The 24117-nt window shown below is 39.5% G+C and overlaps 1 pseudogene; it reads left to right on the forward strand.

The window, feature by feature from the left end:
• The first annotated feature begins 2312 nt into the window (after window positions 1-2312).
• LOC147476089 (small nucleolar RNA R71) lies at window positions 2313-2407 on the forward strand (annotated as a pseudogene).
• The last annotated feature ends 21710 nt before the right edge of the window (window positions 2408-24117 follow it).

The raw sequence follows: 24117 nt of genomic DNA on the forward strand, positions 1-24117 counted from the left end.
TAGGTAGGGACCGGTCTCAAGTCTGAAAAATGAAGGTGTCAAATGGTTTGTCTTTCCGAGTATTTGTTTACCAAAGGATTTAAAAATTATGAAGCCTGAAAGAAACAAAAGGATCGAAAGTGCAAACTCGAGATTCCTTTGAAAGGGTGGAAGAAGGGCAGTCGAGGTGGATGTTGTGCAAAGTAGTTCTTGATAGGGTGAATCATCACCTCCTCTAAGAAACTCATCGAATTCCTCATCTAGATTGGTCATATCCACGTTATTATGATAGTCCTCTACATCTTTGAGAAAGTCATCTATCTCATATCCATGTGTATCGACTAGTGTAGGAATGAAAATGTTGGAGTCTGAACTTCCAAAGGAAAGAAATTTGGGCATATGATTATCAGGGAACGTGTTGTTGAAATAATCTCGAGCAAAGCTCTCGATCATGCTAACCTCTCCATCCATAGGAAATCGGGTAAACTGTGTGTCTTTGTTTTAAAACATTGACTTCAACAACAAGATGGCCAAAAGACATGGACATTGAACCATCATGGCAATTAATGAGCGCATTGGCGGTTGCTAGGAAAGGGCGCCTAAGATGATCGGGGACAGTGGTTAATCGACTTCTCTATCGAGGATGACAAAATCAATGGGATAGTAGAAATCCTAAATTTTACGAGAACATTTTCGACCACACCCTTAGGATACTTAATAAACCCGATCAGACTAATTGCAATGTCATTTTAGTGGGTTGCATTTCATCTAGGCCTATTTGTCTATACAAATAAAAGCGGGGGTAAAGTTAACACTAGCCCCGGTGTCTAATAACGCGATGCGTCAGTATAGGAATCTCCTAAGGTGCATTGTATGCGATGGGGCTGACCCGAGGTCCTTGTACTTAACAATTCCATTATGTTCGGATAGAGTTGGGAATTGTTACATTAAAAAGCGTCTTTTGGTATATTTGTCTTCGCCTAGTAGTACCTGAACTCTTTAAGAAACTTAGCATGGTGTGGTAGCTTTTAATAGCTTCGAGGAAGGGAAGGTTTATAGTTAGATTCTTGAAAATGTCCCTAATCTCCTCATAATTAGTATCCCTACTTAACACCGCTAATTATTGTGGAAACGGTGGTTTCTATCTATATTTAGCAATGGTATCACTGGATGTTTAACCGTGGCTTTACTACGTTTCTTAGGTTGTGTTATGGCCGGTACCTCTACAGTGGTAGGCTCTTGAGTTTCTTTTTTAGGTATCTAGTAAAATAGCGGTGTAGGGGACTCTTGGTGGGATAACTATAGGCATAGTTACTTTGTTATCAACCACTCTGCCGAGCGGAGTGGTGATGGCCTTTAGCTCACTTACATTTTCATATTCATTACTAGTATTATTGGTTACCTCAAAGGCTGTGTTTGTTATTTTAGGATTAGGTATTTCGTGACACGGAAACACACCTTTGGGTTGGGATTATCTTGGGCCAACCGTTGGCTTAAATTATTAACGGATTGTAGAAGCTGTTGGTTAGATTAAGCCATGGTTTGGAAAAGTTTTTGGCTCACTTGTATGAAGGTGTCAAAGGCGATCCGGTTGTGTGGGTGTAGTAGTCCGTGGGTGGTGTATTTGGAACTATTCAGCGTGAATTATTTATGGGTGGATTTTGATAATTATTATTTACCTAACGATACCTCTATTAGCATTATAATTATTATAACTACCTTGACCTTGTGCTTGACCTTATTGAGGTTGCACTTGGTTGTTATAATTATTAAAATTACCCCTCGACCACATCCTTGTCGTGGTGGAGCTTGGTTAAAAGCGTGTGTTGGCCTAACATATTGATTATTGTACCACGGAGGTGTGGCGTGTTGGTTATTTCTCCAACCGAAGTTGGGATTTTGTCTCTCCAGCGTTAGGTTCACTATTAATGGAACAAGCCTGTTCATAGGCTATATGACGATGGAAGTCGGGATGCTTTCGGGGGCTCAAACGAAACTACATGGATTTGAATTTACATTCATGGCGGGGATAGGCTTTTGTTGAACGTAAATGGCCTCTACCTTTTTAGTGAGTGATCCGATTAGAGTTTTAAGCTCGGGATCGTGTTTAATTTCAAACATCCCGGACCTTAAATGTATTTGATGAACTAAGCGGGCGGTGGATATCATCACTACCCCCAGTTGTTATTTAAACTTAGTTTGATCCTCTAAAAATTTATAAGCCTCCAGAGGCTCCTTTGCTTAAGAAACTACCCCCATTCATTATGTCTAGGACTTCTTTATGGTGGTGTAGAAGTCCTTTGAAAAGGCCGCGAACTAACGTGTCTTTCGCTAAGTTATGATGTGGACACTCTATAAGGAGATCGGTGAAACGATTCCAAGCCTCTGAAAATGATTCATGAGGATTTTGTCGAAAAGAAATGAATCTTGGAAAGCATCTCATCCGTCTTTAGGGGTGGGTAAAAATGTTCCATAAACAATGAACAAGTTTAGCCCACGAGTCCACAATTAGGCTTTGGGCAGTTAACCAAGGCACGCCTTTATCGGCTAAGGTGAAAGGGAATACCCTTAGTTTAATTTGTTCTGCACCAACCGTAGGATGGTGGAATGTTGTTAGGACTTGTTCAATCCTACGCATGTGCTGATAAGGTTTTTCATGGTCTAATCCATGAAAAACGGGTAACAAATTAAAAATATCTGGGGGGATTCGGAAATCCCCCACTAGGTCTGCTAGAACGATGCAAGATTTGGGGTTATCGCTCAAGGCTTTATAAAAGTCCGAGAGAAGAGTCTCTTCTTCGTCGGGCATTATGTCAAGTGGTGTGTGTGAAATAGTAGCTAGAGGTGTAGTGGGTGGTATACTAGATAGACTTGTTTGTTAACGTTGTTGTGTAATTACGTTCGGTGTTTTTGTTCGGCCAGACCTTAATCTCATACAAGGCTAAGACCAATTTTAGCTAAACACATCAACACTCCAAACTATTATGATATACTAGTATAAACCTCTAACAGGAGAAGCGAGGTGTGGAAGAAAGGAATACCTGATTGCGTCCTTGCTACGCTTATGAATAGCGTCTTGTTTACGCGTGTTCAGTGTATATAACAAGTTAGAACACTGAAAAACTTGAAAAATCAAAATTCAATCAAAGCTGTAGAAATCGGAAAACTCTAGCTTAGAGCGCAGTCATCACTTAGAGGCGTGATCGCCGTGTAACTTGAAGTTACAGTGTTTTTGGGATGGTCACGCCCACATGGGGGGCGGGTCGCTTTCGATATTCTGATCTTTTGGCAGCGCGCTTTTCGGTTAGAAGCCGTGATCGCTCTGTGTATATTTTTGCGGAACTTTCCAACGCTGACTCGGAAAACCACAGTATGAATCAAACAAGGGTGGGTGGGTTTAATGGGACTTTAAGAAAAGTACTTATACTACAAAAACAATGCGAAAGTGAAACTAAGATGGCAGCGACGCCATTTGATAAAACATAAAATGATGGTTTACCCTCTGAAATGAGCGATGAAACTCAAACGTAAGTAAACTAAAACTATTTTTTATGTGCCTATATTTTATCAAAGATTTCTACTCTCAATCCTATGAGATATAGTGGAGTAGATGATTCATTCCACTCCTAGTCCTTCCCCATGCTTGTGTTCTCTCTCACGTATAATTACTCTTAACTAAAAAGTCTAATGAGAGATTCTGAAATGGCAACTAGACTACGATGCAACTACCAACAAGATGCAACTAGTCGACTATCAGAACAACTATGGGAATGCTACGTTGATTCTATGATAAGGAGTTAGAGGGGAATTGATTCCACCTTAACTCGACTTAATCCTACTAACGACGAATCGTTGTAATCCGAATTGAACTGTTTCGCAGAACAATATGGTTACTCCTAATCCCTAATTACACATGGCATTTCTACCAATTCATAACTAGTATGTGAACGATTAAACCCATTCTCATGGTGAACTAATCATTTCTAGAGTGGAAAGGAAATTACGATGACTCTACGATAATCGGAATCAAGCTTTCATCAAGGCTTCTCAATGGAGGTTTAGCAGAGAATCATCATGCTATCATTCCCAATGGAATTCAAACAAGACATGATATAAAGATTGAAACTTTGCTTGTTTAAACCCAATTCAAAACTACTAATACAATAATTGAATTAAACTAATAATGACAATTACTTGAATCTACGAATTGAAACTAAACAATTAATGGAAATGAAACTAACTTATGGAGAACACTATTTTATTAATCTAATGAATAATAAAACAATGATTCAAATACTAAATTAATAATCTAACTAATCTAAGTATAGCTATCTATAATATAAGGGAAATTAGATCTACACAATTGTAAATGACAAGAATCGAAATTGACAAACTAGCTAATTTATTAATCAAACTAATTAAGAATAATGATTCTACGAGTTTAATCTAAAATAAGAATTGAATTTAAACTAAACTTAATTTTATTACATGAAAACTAGATCTATAATTATCTATATTTTTAGGTCTAACTAGCTACCATTAACTATCTACCATTAACAAAGAGTGAAGCTTTGGTTTTATACTTTCAGATCAAAATCGTACATGGGCTTGGAGCCATGTTTTGGGCGAAGAATCGGGCCCAAAACCCCATTCTTCGATCCAAAAATGCCTCTTCAGTGCAGTTGGCTTCAACAGACTTTTCGTCCACTTTTTGCTCCTCTGTTTGGATCACGGCTTAGACCATTGGAAATCTCTTTCTGAGGCGGTCGTTTTGACATAAGGTAGGCCCCATTCCAAGGTCTGAGTCCAAAGATCGGCGCCGGAAGTTCTGGCAACTTTGTGTCTTTGTTTTACGCCCATGCGTCGACTTTTCAGCTTTTGACCGGGCTTTAGAAAGGCTTTGTCTTCTTGAATCTTGGCCTTTAGTCACAGAACTCCTTAGTAACCGACCTTTGCTCCTTTATCTCGCTAAAGTGGCACATTTCTGCACATAATGGACTTTGAAGCTTTGAAATGCATAAAAACAATGTCGATGTTAACTCTTAATTATTACTCACATAATTGGTTTAATAGTATGATATTCTGAGGTTAAAACTACAGTTTTGGGCTCTTATCAACAAGCAAAATGTTGTTTGGGGGTGGTTTGATAAAAGCCCAAAACTGTAGTTTTAACCCCTTAATAATCATACTTTTAGACCAATTATGTGAGTAATAAATAAGTTAACACCGATACGTTTTTTTTATGTATTCGGCGATAAAAAGTCAATTATGTCAGAAATGTGCTACTTTGGCGAGATAAAATAGCAAGGATTGGTTCCTAAGAAGTTCTGTGATAAAGGCCAAGATTCAAGGAGACAAAGCCTTTCTAAAGCCCGGTAAAAGCTAAGAAGTCAAAGTCAACGCGGACAGAAACATCACACAAAGTCAGCAGAACTTCCGAAGGCCGTATCTTTAGACTCAGACCTCGGAATTGGGTCTACGTTATGTCAAAACGACCGGCTCGGGAAGAGCTTTCTAATGGTCTAAGTCTTAACCCAATCAGAGGAGCAAAAGTGGACGAAAAGTCTGTTGAAGCCAAATCCAGCTGAAGAGCCCTTTTCGGACTAAAAGAATTAGGTTTTGGGCCTGATTTTTTGGCCCAAAACATGGCTCTAAGCCCATGCACGATTTTTGGATCTGAAGCATATAAAAACAAAAGTTTAGCTCTTTGTTAATGGTAGCTAGTTAGACCTAAAATATAGATAATTCTAGATCTAGTTTTAATTGTTTTTAATTAAGTTTAGTTTCATTTCAATTCTTGTTTTAGATTAAACCTTTAAATCATTGTTCTTCATTGATTTGATAAATAAAATAGTAGATTCTTGTTTATTTCGATTTTTGTCATTTACAATTATTTAGATCTAAATTCCTTTATTACTTGTTATTTATTTCCTATTTATTACCTTAGATTTCAATTATTGTTTGTTAAATTAGTAAAGTTGGAATCTTGATATTATGTTTAGTTTAGATTCAATGGGAAATGATAGTAGTATGACTCAAGGCTAAACCTCCATTAGAGGGGGTTGAAGAAGCCTTAATGAAACTTGATCCTTGTTGACTTAGAAATCATCGTGAGAGTTTATTCCACTCTAGAAGGTCGTTGATTCGCCATGAGAATGGGTGGACGACCTCACATGCTAGTTATTGATTGGTAGAGATGTCATATATAATTAGGGATTAGAATTACTATTTTGATATGTGAAACATTCAATTTGGATCACGACGAGTCTTTGTTAGTTGATTAAGTCGAGTTAAGGTGGATTCAATTCCCTTTAATTCTTTATCTAGATTCAAACCCTTAGCATTCTATCATTTCATTATTCGTAACTTGTTAATTGAATTCACCTCATAGTTTAGAATTCTCTTCGTAAATCTCTCACTAGACTTATGATTGATTAGTTGACACGAAACCATCGCATGCTAAAGAACTAGGAGTGGAACGACCTTCCTACTCCACTATATCTTAATTTGATTGAGAGTAGAAAACTTTGATAATCTAGTAACAAACCAGTTTTAAGTTTACTTTCGTTTAGAGTTTCATCGCTTTATTCATTAGTAAAACTAGTTATTTTACGTTTATCAGTAGTTACACTTTCCTTCAATCATTGGTATTACCTTATGCTCCTCTGAAGAGTCCAGATCATCCGAATCACTAGTGATGCAGATAATCTTTCCTTGCCATAAAAACTTGAGCTTTCTGTGAAGTGTAGAGGGAATTGCACCGGACTGGTGTAGCCACGATCTGCCTAAAAGGAAATTGTAATTAGCCTCGATGTCCATAGCTAAGAATGTTTTTTTGAATGTGACTGGACCTATTTGGACGTCAGTTGTGAACTTCGCCAAGGACTTCTCTTCTCTGATTATCAAACCCATGAACTGCTCTAGCTGTATCCTTAGTGAAAGTGAAGTCTTCCGGCTTGATTCCAATGGCTTTCGCAGAATTGATCGGGTAGATATTTAAACCAGATCCGTTGTCAATCAATACAACTGGCACCTTATAGTTGTTGCAATGCACCGTAATAGTCAACGCTTTCATGTGGGTTATTCCATCTGCGATCAGATCATCGTCAGAAAATATTATGGAGTTTGTCTTCCTGAGGGAAGTGACGGTACGTGCCAAATCGTTCGGCTGGATAGAAGCTGGAACATGAGCTTGGTTCAAGACTTGAAGAACTACTTGCCTATGTTGGGGTGATGCCATGAGTAGAGCCCATATAGAAATGTTGGACTTGGTTTTCTGCAATTGCTGGATTACTTCATTACCCTCCTGCTTCTCTAGTTCAGTAGCCATGGGTGGGTCAGGCTGTTGGGCCAAAACCTGATCCTTCTGTAAGTGTGGTGCCTTGTATCCTTCCTCCTCTTGTCAAACCGTGAGTCTCAACATATTCCTCTGCCAAACTAGGTTCTAATTTCTTCAACTGATGTAGTGAGATTGCTGAGTCATCTTTACTTTTCTCGGGCTCAATTAACTTCTTTCCTAGAACCTCCTCGGTATCGTGACTCTTGGCTGGCACAAACTGGACCTTGGGGATTATGATAGGAGTTGGGATCACCTGCTGCTGAGTTGGATTATGGCAAATCACGGATCCTTGAGGTTCTTACCCAACTTGTGATGCCGCGGATTGAGATGTATTCAAAGGATCTACCCATTTCGTAATGGGCCTCTGCATCATAAAGGATTCCAGATGCTCTCTAGTCAACTTGAACGGCTTTTGCATCTGTGGACTATGTAAAAATGGTGCCACCACCTCATTTAATTGGATACCTCTAGGCTTTGTTTGCTCCATGCATCTTCTAACTGCATCTTGAAGATTAACTGGTATTGTGGTGCTAACATTGGACGTTTGTCTGATCGGAATGATGAATGATGCCGGATCCCTTTTGACAGCTTCCAAAGTATTAACTCTTCCATTATGAATTGGAAATGGATTTGTCAAAATATTGGGAGTGCCGAGACTGGAGGCATCTATCTTACCCTCATCAATTAAGTTTTAGATAAGATGTTTAAGGAGCATGCACCTCTCCATCGTGTGACCTGTAGCCTGATGGAAGTCACAATGTTTCGAAGCGTCGTACCAGAACGACACTGGATTTGGAAGAGGCCTCGGCTGCATTAACGTAATCAAGCCCTGTTGGACTAAAGCTCTCAATACAACTTGTAATGGGAAGCCCAATTCTGTGAACTGCCTCTGTTGCCTGGGAAAACCCCTGTCTTGCTGTCTTGGAGGGAAAATGACTTGGTTGGAAAAAGGATGAGTTGTCACCTCTGACTGAATTTGCGTATATGGATGAGGTTGTACTTGTGTGGCAACGACATGTGTGTCCTTCGGCTTATTGACAGTAACTGAAGATGGCTTCTTCTTCTGAGCATCGTTTGAACCTGATGATACAATTGAGGTAATAGTTCCACAAGCTAAAGCATCTTCAATTTGAGTCCCTGCTGAAACCAAAGCCTAAAAAGATGGATGATAGCTGAGACTCAATCGATTTGCATATTTGGAGTTCAAACTTTTTAACACCATTCGAATCTGTTCGGTCTCTGATGGCCTGTCTAGAATCTGATCCCCATAGGCTGCAAGTAGCTAGCGTACATTTTCATATGGGCTTTAGATCTTAGGGAATTCAAAACCATGTGGAACCCTGATTTGTGGATATGGACAGAGACTATCCAAGTCAAACTCATCCGCTTTCATATTTATCAGTGCTTCCTCAAGCTTTTTCAATCTGTCTGCCACTGGGCCTTGGTATTGATCTTGGATGATAGGAATTTGATTTTGGGTGTTCATATAAGTGGTAGGTTGTGGTGTCTGTGTGATGTATGGAGGAGGGAACATGAATGGTGTAGAGCTCATGGGTTGGGATAAATTTGGGGTGAACATGGGTGTGGATGTATATTGGCTTGGGTTGTAGTATGAATGGTGAACGGTGGGTTGTGCCATGTAGGTAGGGTCGATATAAGAGATGGGTTGGCTTGGAGTCTGAGTTGGTGTAGGAAGTTGTAGTTGGGTGAATTGATGCATGAAATTCCTAGTAGGCAGTTGAGCTTGTGGAGTAGGTAGGTTAAAATCAAACCTCGGTAGTGGTAGTGGAGTGGATTGCCCTTGAGAAAATTGTCCTTGCCCCATGTTCATGAATTTTGGTAGCATTTCTTGAAGCATTCTCTCCATTGCTTGTCTGATTAGTTCTTCCAATCCAGGAGGGGGTGATGTTGGACTCTGACCACCTCCTTGGGGTGGTTGTCCATTGCGAGACAGTGATTGTCACCTTGAGAGATAAGTGGGGAACTAACCATTGGTTGAGACGCTAGTGGAAGAGACCCTTGAGGAGAATTAGTTTGTAGATTCTCCATTTCCATAAGCGAGTTAACGGTTACACGAGATAACCTTAACCCCGGCCTTCTATTCCAATTGGCTTCTGGATAAGCCTTCTTCTTTCCTATCTTAACTAAAACACCTCAAAAGAAAACGTAAGTCTGACTCTCTAGGGAAGTCCCCAGCAGAGTCGCCAAAAAACCTGTACGCACAAAAATGTGTACCTAGGTCTATGTAATTGATTTTAGAGTCGCCACTAACTTTATTAAGAAAAAGTTGAGTAAAACCTATGTGAAGGACTAGCCCTTGAAACTAGATGATTATTGGGTTCGGGAGTCAAGGTACGATGTGGGAAGGTGTTAGGCACCCACACTTGCCTGATAAAAACCAGCCTTACTTCTATTGAGGTGTAAAGTTTTGAGATAGGAAAATGAAGAAAGCTTGAAAATTAATCTACCAAGTTGGATGATCTTCACTAAATTATTTAAAAGCAAATGACTATATGATATAGTAAAACTAAAAAAAAACAAATAATCCTAATATGCAATACTAATTAAAATAAAAGAGAAAAGAAAGATGTCACCTTGTTTGGAATATTGCCTCATACCTGATTGTAGATTGATTGATTGAATGATGATCTTGATTGATTGTTGATAAATAATGATGATAAACTTGATTTGGAATTGACAACTATGATTTTTGGATTGAAACAGGTGATTTGAGAAAAAAACAACTTTTGGTGAAAAGAAGTTTCTACTCAAGATCGAAAGAGGGGAAAATAAGACTAAAGACGAAGAACACGAAGAACTTCATTAGAAAAACCTCAAAGTCGAAATTTTACCTTCAACTCCAGATTAAACTAAAGAAATTCTACTCTAGAATGATGAACTAGAAAAGAAAAGAAAAAGAAGAACACTCAAGAAAAGAAAACTACTAGGCTATTAGCTCTAAATAGCTAGGTCCAGATTATTAACTCCGAATTCCTAGCTCCAGATTCTTAGCTCTAGATGTTTTCTATGAGTGAATGAGACCCATATTTATAGCTTTTGGGCGTGGATTCAAATATGGTAATGAGTTTGATCCAATGGCTGAGTATTGATGAAGAAAAATCCAATGGCTTGATATCTTTTTGGTTGCACCTCCTAAATCTGGCCCTTGATTCAAGAGGTGGGATAAGGGGTGCGATCTTGGCCCTTGATCTTTGGATATTTCAGATGGATTAGGGCAAAAATCAAGCCCTACACGTCCTCAATGAGCCCATAATCCAGGGTTTCCAAACATAGCTCCAAAATGGCATATTCTCTAGAATATTCTTGATTTTAGGGATCAAATCAAATCAAACAAATAAGGAAGGTTCTCTAGGTTTTTGGAGGCTTGAAAATGGGCTAGAAAACCTAATGAAAAGGTCCAACTCGAGCTGGATCCACAGCCCACGAGCACAAGTCCAAAATCCACAAAAAAGCCCATTTTGACCATATTTTCAATGCTGCAAATTCCCTTTGACCGGGTCAAAATTAAGCAAGCTCTTCTTCACAAAAAATGTTAATTAATCCATTAGGAAGGTCCATGAACTCTTAAAAATACCCTTGGGTCGAAATCTTACTCCAAAAAAATCATTGCATTCAACAGTGCGCACAACGGGCTGAAACGGGATAGGGCAAGATTAGGGTTTCCAAAATCTAAATGGAACCTAGGCAAGCTTGTACTCATTTAGAAGGATTTTTCAAGGGGAATTCAAATATTAAATAATCTCATCCAATCGAATGCGAGCTGAGTATTGCCTCTCCTATCTTGAACTGCCGCGGCCTAACCTGCTTGTTGTATTGCCTCTGCAGTCGCCTGTGATATTCTTCCAATCGAATGCGAGCTGAGTCCCTTCTCTCCTCTGCCAAATTCAAATCCCCTGCCAAGATGCGCCAATTCGATCCCTCCTCCACTACCTTTGTTCTCCTAGTAGCTACCACCATCTCTGCAGGAATCACGGCCTCGACGCTGTATGCTAAGGCAAATGGGGTCTCCTTGGTTGTCGTCCGAGGTGTAGTTTGATAAGCCCATAGAACATGGTTCAACTCATCAGCCCACGCACCCTTCTTGTCTTCCAACTTCCTTTTCAGATTGTTCAATATCGTTTTGTTGGAAGATTTCGCCTGTCCATTGCCCTTGGGGTTGTAAGGGGCAGAGAACCCTTGTTTCACCTTGTATGCCTGAAGAAAGTCAGTCACCTTTGCTCCCGTGTACTGTGTCCCATTGTCCGCAATGATTGCATATGGCAGCCCAAACCGGCATATGATTGATAAACGTAAAATGAATAGTTTACCTACGAAATAAACGATGAATTCAATCGTAAGTAAACTAAACTTTTTACTTGATGCTCTCTTGTTTATCAAAGAATTATTCTACTCTCAACCAATTGAGATATAGTGGAGTAGACAAGTTCGTTCCACTCCTAGTGCTCTAGCATGGATGTTTTCTAATCTAACTAGTCGTTTTTAAGTCTATGAAAGTTTTACGAAGGGAAATTAGACTACGATGCAACTACCCACAAGATGCAACTAGTTAACTTATCGATCAACTAAGGGAATGCTCGTTGATTCTATGATAAGGAGTTAGAGGGGATTGATTCCACCTTAACTCAACTTAATCCACTAACGACGAATAAATTAATCGTAATCCGAATGAATCGCCCCGGCGAGAACAATTTGGTTATTCCTAATCCCTAATTATACATGGCATTTCTACCAATTCATAACTAGCATGTGAACAATTAAACCCATTCTCATGGTGAACTAATCATTTCTAGAGTGGAATAGAAAATCGGCGACTAACTCTACGATAATCGAATCAAGCTTTCATCAAGGCTTCACAACCCCCTAATGGAGGTTTAGCCTTGAATCATTCCATAATCATTTCCATTTATATTAAAACTAAACATAATATAAAGCATTGAAATTTATTTAATTAAACAATAATGAAATCTAATTTAATGACTAAATTGAACTAAGGACATAAATTGAAATTAGATCTAGAATTGGAATTGACAAAATCGAAATGGATAAAGAATACTACTTTATTGATCTAATCAAATGAAGAACAAGATTCAAGGTTTAATCTAATGAAATGAATTAGATATTGAAACTATACTTAATCAAAAACAATTAAATAAAACTAGATCTAGAAGCTATTTTAATGGCTACTTTCTATTCTAAGCTAACTATTATTTTCTAACTACTAGCTACCATTAATGAAGAGCTAAGCTTTTGTTTTATACATCCAGATCAAAATTCGTGCATGGGCTTGGAGCGGGGTTTGGGCGAGAGAATCGGGGCCCAAAACCCAATCTTTCGATCCAAAAGGCCTCTTCAGCTGCAGTTGACTTCCACAGACTTTTCGTCCACTTCTGCTCCTCTGATTGGGTCAAGGCTTGGACCATTACAAAGCTCTTTCCGAGCCGGTCGTTTTGACATAAGGTATGCCCAATTCGAGGTCTAAGTCCAAAGATACGGCTTTGGAAGTTACTGCTGACTTTTTGCTCACGTATCTCGCTAAAAGTGGTACATTTACGCACATAATGGACTTTGAAGCCCGAAATGCATAAAAACAGCGTGTCAGTGTTAACTCTTACTTATTATTCACATAATTGGTCCGACAATATGATTATTAAGGGGTTAAAACTACAGTTTTGGGCTCTTATCAAACCACCCCTAAACAAAGATTTTGCTTGTCCTCAAGCAAATATGAGAAATTAGAATAAGTGACCAAAAATGGAGTTCTAACTACTCTCGTTTTATTTGAGTGCGATTGCATTGACCATATGCAACAAGGCCTTAAACCACTAGGAATTCCCTAGTGGACGAAGTTATAACCTCGTGAGAGTTTTCCGATGAAGGTACTCACAAACTTCATCTATACTTCTGGCGACTAAGAAAATAAAACTATTGTTTCCTTATTCATGCCCAACTATCTATACATCTCTCTAGCAATTATATAAGAATAACCAGTCAAAACCCTAAGTTAATATATGCATAATAATCAATCATCTACAATAAACATATATATACAATGAGTAGTACTATCAAATGTTTAGCGAGGTTTGTTTACGAGAACTTCGGAATAAGCGTCCTTAAGTAGGTTCTCACAATAATAGTCAAGAAACAACACTCTGATTTTTTGCACTCAAGTTTAAGCTACTCCGATTAATACAGTGGGCACACTTTACCTTACAATCTCAATGACAACAAGGAAGCGGGGGTCAATCAAACACATCTGCCACTTACTATCACACTAACCTATTCCTAATTGAGCTAGAGGTCTTTATTAGGTGTTACGGGGATTAGGAGATGGTTTAAGAAGGAAGGAAATGGATATTCAAAAGGACAAGTCTGAGATAATAGAGTCTTCATTATTATGTAACTTAGAAAACCTTGTTATTTTCTTTTGCTTCTATACTTTGTTTCCATCCTTAGCCATATTTTTTTTTTTCTTTTCTTTGGCTTTTGACTCCTTTTTTATTCTATTTTTTTTTTTTTTTTGGAGTTTTTTATTTTATTTCTATTTTTTCTTTCTTTGGATGGAAACTTCTTTTCTTTATTTTTTCTGAAGCAAGTAACAATTTTTGTTTACACGGGTTTTTCTCTTCTTCTTTCTTCACTTTCATTCTATTCTCGGACTTATTCTAAATTGGGTAGGTTGATTTATTCTATTTTTTTATTTTGTTTTTGTTTTGTAACAGGGTAAAGGAATTGTGGTGTATGGAAGGCTAAAGAACGGGGCTCGAGTGGTGACTAGCGGAAAATAATTCATAGGTTTGAATTTCTGGCTATATCGATCCAAAGAAGCGGCCTAAATTCTCACTTAGGATATGGTTTAGTGATCAAGCAAGTGGGCGTGTGATTTCTCTATCCGATTTTACTTCTCCCTTGTGTCATTTCTCAAATGTTTAGCTCATATAAAGGCTTTAGGCTATATTCTCCACAGGATTTGTAGAATAAGTACTCTAGCCTAGATTTCAGAAACTTCTTGCTAACAATCATAGATACTCACATAATATATTTATAGATAGATGCAAAGATTATTACCTACGTATTAACCTAAGTTTCTAACAATTATTACGATGCAACAACTATGTGAGACTTCTAGATTGTTAAGAGCATGGAGAAAAAAACAATACCAATATTCCTAAGTGTATAGCATAAGTTATTTATTTATATTTTTAAATTTTTGAAATTTTAACTAGAAACAAATGCATATTATATATTTATATCCTAGCGGATGTCTTAATTACACGCGTGATTCTATGCCCCAAACAAGAAGCATGCTTTGTCCTCAAAGCATTGTAAATAAAGAGGGTAGGAAAAATACCATTGAAGCGGCGTGAAATTGAAAACATCCGCAAAACAATGTTAGAACGTACTAATATAGGAAATAAAACCCGACAACTCTATAAAGAGTTCCACCCATTATGGGGTTAACATAATTAAATTGCTTGGGACATAAGCGGACACTAACGAAACTAAAACTTACCTCCACTCCCGTTGTTATTAAATCATCTTAGTCATCCTCTGCTTCTATAAAGAAGTGGGGTTCCTTCAGCGTCTGCCATGCTATGATAATTTGCCGGGGCTTCACGCCATTTATCATCTATGGTTGCTAACCTATTAAGTGCCACTTGGTGCGATGGGGTGTAGGGTGCAACCAGGTGAGGTTGTATCCGCCACCCATGCCAAGTCATTTACGCGGAAAGATCGAATAATACTATTGGTGGGTCGCGCCGTGTCTACCTTAATCCAATCCGTGAAACGTGTACAAAAACAGGGGAAAGAAACATAGCATAATCATTGAAATTAGAGCGGGCATAAGAAGGTACTTATGCCTCATTATAGGCTCGTGCTAAACTAGACATCAAAGTTAAGGGAAGGTCATAGAACCCGGCGTCCATTGGCTAAAGCAATGAAAACGCTGCAAGTGGCGTCATTCACGAAGAAAAACGCCATTCCCCTAAAATGTTTAGCATTATCCAAAACATAACAGTTTCCTATGTTCATGGACCCGGGCTACCAAGAACAACGTTATAGTCCCCTTGGTCCTCAATCTGGAAAATGCCTGCCCCATAAGCCTCGTGCAAAGACTCATAGGTGTAGACATGCATATTATCGACCCTAATAGCACCATGGGTCTTGTATCTCTCATGGGCATAGCAAGTCCAAGAACAAATGCTAGCAAGAACACGGTAATCTCCATTGGTTCATCGTCAATGTTGATGGAGAACACTTGTTCTCCATCCGGTCTCTCAAAGAAAATGCAGTTATGATAAAAATAATATGCAAGTCTTTGGAGAATAAAGTTCAGCCGGTCTTACCATAAGAGGTTCCCAACCCAACATATGTGATCACCTCGCGAAACCAAGCACCGTAAGTAGTGCTTTGGAACAAATCTTGAAAGACTGTTCGGTATAAATATTGGAGATGTCATCTCAAAATTACGCTTTGGAATAGCTCTGAATGATCCGAAACTACTGCCGAAAAACTGGAAAATTTCTGGTCCGGAGAAGTCGGCGAGGCGCTAACTTAGAGCGCTGGTAGCCATCTTTGTATTTTGGAATTCCAAGAACTTAGCTGGTCGCTCGACTAGAAGCGCTGGCGCTTTTTGTATTTTGATTTCCATGTAACTTAAGCTGGTTAGCTCCTCGACTAGAAGCGTGCTGGCCTCGACAAAATTTTTAAGACAGAATTTTAGGGCGCTGAAGCCTTCACTAAGCTAGCGCGGCCTCGAAATTCTGAAAAATGCTAAAATGAAGTCGAAACGTGGGAAACGCGGGTTTGAAGGGTGAGTGATGGAGTTTAGGTGTAATGTGAGTTGTGAGGATAGATTGTATCAAGTTTAAATAGGCTTAAAGTTGCTAGAATGGATCGGAAAGTTGCCAAAACTAATTTCGGAGTTTCCTAATCCTAAAATTTCCAAACTTCAAAACGAAACAACTCATATCCCGGATTCTAATTCAAACCCGATTATCTCTTATTTGGATATTATGGTGAATGTACCTATTTAATCTAGATTTCATCCTACAATGATTCTCAATCATAGATATGCCTATACGCCATATTTTCACCTTACTCATGATAAATTCTAACACTAGGGTTTTATAAAAATACGACTTGAAATAATCAAACCACCCCCAAACAAGTTTGGAAGGTGTGGTCAATATGACACAAGCACTCAAAGTGAAAATAAACCCTTATATTAAAATGTCATTCGAAGTATCACTACAAGATTCACATTCTTGAAATAAAAGTTACATTACAATAAAGACAACAAAAAAGTAAATAAAACAACAACTTATAAAACAAAAATAACAGGGACTATCACTCCTCATCCTCTCTCAACACCTCGCCAATCGGGTGGCGAGGGCACACCTGATCTCGGTGGTGGCTCCCGAGCTCGGAAGGTCCGGTGGCAGCATGGATCCTCCGTCGACGACGCTCATGCCTAGCAGCTGTGTCCTCAGAGGCAGAGTCTGTATGAGGTGGGAAGCGTGCTAGCATCTCTACTCTAAACTGACGCTGGGCTTCCATCTCAGCCCTCGCCTGCTCCCATCTCTCATCCTCCCCTCAGGGTGCGGAGCTCGAAGTTGTGGTGAATGGTGGCCTGTCGAGTCCGGAGGTCTGCACAGAGAGTGTTGAGTGAACGCATGCCCCTATGTAGCATAGTCATGCGCTCAGCATCAGACCAACACCTCTGGAAGGCATCCGTATCAAAGCAGGTGCCATCCTCCTCATCCTCCTCCGACTCATCCTCATCTACCCTCTGCTCGTCCTCCTCAGCCTGTTCCCTATCCTCGGGCAATTTCCAGACTTGTTGGACACACTCCCTATAGATACGCGGGTTCCCGTGCAGGGTAATGTAAATCCTCTCAGAAGCCGGAGTTGCCTTCATCTTCAACATGATCTTAGTGATAAGCCGCGGGGAAGAGGTGCCAACGACCGTCCAACCTCCCCGATCATGTTCGGCCAAAACTCCGGATACGAAAATCGTGCTTCCGGCTCTGGGTATCCATAGGGCGATGGGAGGCGGTCGGACCGATGTCAGCGACCTTGTCCTTGCCTAGGACATTCCGACCAATCCACTGGGTCAGAGCCGGTTGGTTGGTCCTCGAGAAGCTCGGGCGCGACTGATGGGAGTTTGGATTGTAGCTCCCATTGATGGCGATGCGCTTCATCAACGGCTCAACCCGTCAAAACCGGGCTCTCGTGAAAGCGGCATCAGATTGATTCTAGGCGGAATGCCTAGAATCTCAACCAACCCGACCCGTAGTCAACTCCCTCCTCTTCTTCTTCACCAAAACAAAAATCCGACTCCCTCCAACTCCCGGTGTTGTAGAACCGTCGACCAAGTCTTCATGGTAGAAGTCTTGGTCGAAAGTACCGAAGACTATTCCAGTCTCTACTAGCCATTTCGTCACCGTAAAACGGTAGCGAAATGGTCGGCGATGAACACTTGCTCCGGTATAATACGGCGTTGAGCCATCTAGTTTTTGAAATGTCGATTGGGGTTTGGATTTGATTTTTGGCGTGGGTTGTTTGTATTTTCTTTTTATTTTGATTTTCTTTTAGGTTTGGAGCTTGGTAATGGCGTTAATGGAAGATGAAACGATGAACTGTCGTGAGAATGTAAGAAGCCTTGGCGCTCTCCATGGGCTGGTGGGCGCTGAAGTTGACCTAAGCCCAAAATCGAAATTTTCGATTTTTCGATTTTTCGCGAATTTCAAATCAAAATTCCCACTTCGTTCTTGGTCCGATTTTTGCGAGTGAGATATGGAAATGATCAGGAGAGAATTTCCTATCCAATGATCCATAAAACACTCTATTCCGACTTCGGATGACATACGTGATAGTGGAAAACGCCTCCGAAGTGCGTGCATGACGTAAGTTATCTTGACTAATGAAATCTAAATGAATAGTATATGTCAATCTGAATCGTACTACAATAACACGGCCTAAGCAACTCTAATGGGACATAAAACATTTAGTACGGAAACACGAACACCCCACCCCCAAACAAATTTTTTACAAGAATTTTAGAAAATTTGTTTTTAGCAGTGGGTCTTTTAAAGTCAGATTCCCGAGACTTCCTAGATTACTATGTTTAATTTATTTTTTTTTTTTTTTTTTTTTTAGAAGGAAAAACAATAAGCAATAAAGACATAATTCACACCATAGAGAAACATGACTCAAAAATCCGAGAAAACATGCAAGAGTGGAAAATGTGAACTATGTGAACCGTGGACTTAGGATCCGGTACTTACAGCCACACACTCCATATGGAGGGCCCGGTTACCTTAATGGTGCACTCACCAATATATTGGAATGAAAGGAAATGCACCAACACAGAAATTTGAGTCGTTTATAGTCAGATACTCAAGACTTTATCTAAAACATATGTATGAACATGCAGTTGATCATATATCAACAACCGAAATAGTTGTGGATCATTCCATAAATAAATATCAGAGGAAACATATCCAAACACAATGAAACACCAAGATTTCCTCGACCGCGACCTAGTGGAATCCAAACGAAGTCGGATAACCCTATTGTGTAACCTATCATGCACCTTATTTTTCATTTTGAATGAGTGGGTGTTCTAGTAAATAAGTGTGGAAAAGTGAATGGTTGTGGAGAATATGGTAGATATGGATAAGTTTTAGAAAGACAGCTTGTACACAATGAGGATGTGGTTTTAGCACCAACTCATTCATTGTGTGTAGGGAGGGACTGTCTCAATTTTGAAAATGAAGGTGTCACAAAGTTTGTCCTTCGAGATATCTGTTTGTTAGGAGGATTTAAAAATTATAGAGCCTGGAAGAAACAACGGGATCGAGTGCAAACTCGGGTTCCTTTGAAAGGGTGGAAGGAGGGAATCGAGGTGGATGTTGTGCTAGTTAGTTCTTGATAGGGTGAATTGTCACCTACTCGAAGAAACTCATCAAATTCCTCATCTAGATTGGTCATATCCACATTACTATGGTAGTCCTCGTCTTTGAGAAAGTCATCTATCCCATCCTCGTCAATAACATGTGTATCGACTAGTGTAGGAAAGAAAATATTGGAGTCCGACTTTCCAAAGGAAAGAATTTTGGGGCATATGACTATCGAGGGCGTGTTGTTGAAATAATCTCGAGCAAAGCTCTCGATCATGCTAACCTCTCCATCCATAGATCGAATCGGGTAACCTGTGTCCTTGTTTTAAAAACATTGACTTCAAATGACAAGATGGCCAAAAGACATGGACATTGAACCATCACGCAATTAATGAGCGCGTTGGCGGTTGCCAAGAAGGGACGCCCTAAAATGATCGGAGACCAGTCGTTAGCGACTTACGTATCGAGGACTACAAAATCAGCCGGATAGTAGAAATCCTGAACTTTTACCAACACATTTTCGACTACACCCTTAGGATACTTAATAGACCGATCAGCTAATTGCAACGTCATTTTAGTGGGTTGCATCTTGTCTAGACCTATTTGTCTATACAAATAAAATGGGAGTAAGTTAACACTAGCCCCCCGTGTCTAATAACGCCGTCGTCGATATAGGAATCTCCTAAGGTGCATTGTCACTGAGATCGACCGGGGGTCCTTGTACTTAACAATTCCATTATGTTCAGGATAAGGTTGGGAATTGTTACGTTAAAAAAGGCGTCTTTTGGTATATTTGTCTTACGCCTAGTAGTACACAATTCCTTAAGAAACTTAGCATGATGTGGTAGCTTTTTTAATAGCTTCGAGGAAGGAAAGGTTTATAGTTAGATTCTTAAAAACATCCCTAATCTCCTCATAATTTGTATCCTTAGTTAACATGGCTAATTTTTGTGGAAACGGTGGTTTCTGTCTATATTTAGCAATGGTATCACCTGGATGTTTTACCGTAGCTTTCTGTTTCTTTGGTTGTGTTGTAACTGGTACCTCTACAGTGGTAGGCTCTTCAGTTTCTATTTCAGTATCTAGTAATATAGCAGGTGTAGGGGCTACTGGTGGGGTAACTATAGGCATAGTTACTTTGTTATCAACCACTCTGCCAGAACGGAGAGTGGTGATGGCATTTATCTCACCTACATTTTCAAATTCATTACTAGTATTATCCGTTACCTCAAAGGCTGTGTTTGTTGTTTTAGGATTAGGTATTGCGTTACCTGGAAACACACCTTTGGTTTGGGCTTTATCTTGAGCCAACTGTTGGGTTAAATTAGTTACGGATTGTAGAAGCTGTTGGTTGGATTGAGCCATGGTTTGAAAAAGTTTTTGGCTCACTTGTATAAAGGTGTCAAGACAATCCGGTTGTGTGGGGTGTAGTGGTCCGCGGGGTGGTGTGGATGGAACTATTTCCCTTGAATTATTTATTGGTGGATTTTGATAGTTATTATTTACCTAACGATACCTCTATTAGCATTATAATTATTATAATTACCTTGACCTTGTGCTTGACCTTGTCGAGGTTGCACTTGGTTGTTATAATTATTAAAATTACCCCTGACCACGTCCTTGTCGTAGTGGGGCTTGGTTAAAGCTTTCAATGTGAGCCTAACATATTGATTATTGTACCCTTGAGGTGTGACTTGTTGGTTATTTCTCCAACCTAAATTGGGATTTTGTCTCCAAGGGGTTAGGTTCACTATTAATGGAACAAGTTTGTTCATAGGCAATAGGGCCGATGGGATTCGGGATGCTTTCGGGACTCCAAATGAAAACTACATGGATTTGAATTTACATTCATAACGGGGGATTGGCTTTTGTTGTCTGGATATGGCATCTACCTTTTTAGTGAGGGATTCAATTAGAGTTTTAAGCTCGGATCTGATTTAACCTCAAACATACTAGTAGCCTTTTTAATCAGAAGAAGAACTAGCGGGCGGGGATATCATCACTACCCCCCAGTTATTATTAAGCTTAGTTTGGTCCTCTAAAATTTATAAGCCTCCGGGCTCCTTTGTTTAAGAAACTACCCCCATTCATTATGTCAAGGACTTCTTTATGGTGATGTTGAAGTCCTTTGAAAAAGGCACGAACTAACGCGTGTCTTTATTTAAGTTATGATGTGGACACTCTATAAGCGGATCGGTGAAAGCGATTCCAAGCCTCTGAAAATGTTTCATGAGGATTTTGTCGAAAAAAATGAATCTTAGAAAGCATCTCATCCGTCTTTAGGGGGGGTAAAAATGTTCCATAAACAAATTGAACAAGTTTAGCCCACGAGTCCACGAATTAGCGCGCCAAGCAGTTAACCAAGACGCCTTTATCGGCTAAGGTGAAGGGGAATACCCTTAATTTAATTTGTTCGAACCAACCGTAGGATGGTGGAATGTTGTTAGGACTTGTTCAATCCTACGCGATGTCTTTGGTAAGGTTTTTCATGGTCTAAACCATGAAAAACGGGTAACAAATTAAAAATTTTGAGGGATTCTGAAATCCCCACCGGGTTTGCTAGAACGATGCAAGATTTGGGGCTATCGCCAAGGCTTTGTAGAAGTCCGAGAGAGGAGTCTCTTTTCTTCCCCATTATATCGGGTATGGTGTGTGTGATAGTAGTTAGAGGTGTAGTGTGTGGTATACTAGATAGACTTGATTGTTGATGTTGTTGTGTATTTACGTTCGTGTTTTTTTGTGCGACCACTGCACCTTAATCTCATGCAAGACTAAGTCGAGCTTAACTACACATGCAACACTCCAAACAATTCCCGATATACTAGTATAAACCTCTAACGGAGATCACGAGGTGTGGAAGAAAGGAATACCTGATTCGGCCCTTGCTTCGCTTATGAATAGCGTCTTGGATGCAGCGTGTTCAGTGTTTATAAGAGAATAGAACACTCGAAACTTGACAACTTCGAAGTTTGAATCACCCCCGTGGAAAATTTTCGAATTTTTAGGGGAAGGCGCTGGCTCTATCTTATCTGGGCGCTCAAAGGCAAAGTCGAGGTCCATAAAGATAGCGCTGGTCGCTCTTGTTGAAGCGCTGGCCTTCGGTGTAAACGAAGTCCAATAAGATAGCGGGGTCGCTCTCTTTGAAGCGCCAGCCTTCGAACGAAAGTCGAAGAAGATAGATGGTCGCGCTTTGGGCGCTCTCTTTGAAGCGGCCCTTCAGTCGCGTTTTCTCGAATTTTTCCAAAACTGAAACGGCAACCACAAAGATGAATCAAACAAGGGTGGGTGGGTGAAATGGGACTTAAAATTACTAATTCTATTATGAAAACAATGCTAAAGTGCAACTAAGATGGCAGCGGCGCCATTTGATAAACGTAAAATGAATAGTCTACCTACGTAATGAACGATGAATTCTCAACGTAAGTAAACTAAACTTTTTACTTGATGCTATAAGTTTATCAAATCTTTATTTCTACTCTCAACCAATTGAGATATAGTGGAGTAGACAAGTTCGTTCCACTCCTAGTGCTCTAGCATGGATGTTTTCTAATCTAACTAGTCGTTTTTAAGTCTATGAGAGTTTTACGAAGGGAATTATACTACGATGAAACTAAAATGAGTCTACGTTGAATTTAACTACGAATACTATGGAAATATGCTTGTTTTTGAATCTAGATAAAGGATTAGAGGGGAATTGAATCCACCTCGAATCCAACTCAATAACCTAGTATAGATTGTCGTATCTCGATTCTTACGTTTTCACGGCAAGAAATTCGAGTCTAATCCCTAGTGTTCATGGCATTTCTACCAAGTACTAACTAGCATGTGAGGTCGTCCACCCATTCTCATGGCTAAACACACGAATTAGAGTGGAATAGAATCTACAAACAATTCTACACTAACAACTAAGTTTTCCTCAAAGCTTCATCAACCCCTCTAATGGAGGTTTTAGCCTTGATTCATTCCGTAATCATTTCCCATTGAATCTAAACAAAACATAATGAAAAGATTCTAACTTTATGCGATTTCACTAAACAATAATCGAAATCTAATTAATAACTATGAAATGATAACAAACAATAATGGAATTTAGATCTATAAATCGAAATTGTCAAAATAACTATTTTTATTATCTAAACAATCAAGAACAATAATTTGAGAGTTTAATCTAAAACAAGAATTGAAATGAAATTAAACTTAATTAATCTAATGAAAACTAGATCTAGAACTAAGGTTTAATGGAGGCTAACTAATCTAATTTATTTTCTAACCTAACTATCTACCATTAATGAAGAGCTAAGCTTTTGTTTTTATACATCCAGATCCAAAATTCGTGCATGGGCTTGGAGCCGGGGTTTGGGCCGCAGAATCGCCCCAAAACCCAATTCTTTCGATCCAAAAAAGGCTCTTCAGCTGCAGTTGACTTCCACAGACTTTTCGTCCACTTCTGCTCCTCTGATTGGGTCAAGGCTTGGACCATTACAAATCTCTTTCCGAGCCGGTCGTTTTGACATAAGGTATGCCCAATTCGGTGGTCTGAGTCCAAAGATACGGCTTTGGAAGTTCTCACGACTTTTGCTCCTCGTATCTCGCTAAAGTGGTACATTTCTGCACATAATGGACTTTGAAGCCTGAAATGCATAAAAACGCGTAATCAGTGTTAACTCTTACTTATTATTCACATAATTGGTCTGACAGTATGATTATTAAGGGGTTAAAACTACAGTTTTGGGCTCTTATCAATGATATTCTCCTATAGAAATTTAATCACCTGTGTCTCCTTCACCTGTTGCAATGGTATGGCCTCTATCCATTTGGTGAAGTAGTCTGTGGCCGCTAACATATACCTCATTTTGCCGCTAGCCATAGGCAGCG

This window comes from Coptis chinensis, chromosome 9 (genome assembly GCF_015680905.1).
Source record: "Coptis chinensis isolate HL-2020 chromosome 9, ASM1568090v1, whole genome shotgun sequence".
In the NCBI taxonomy this organism is placed as follows: Eukaryota; Viridiplantae; Streptophyta; class Magnoliopsida; order Ranunculales; family Ranunculaceae; genus Coptis; species Coptis chinensis.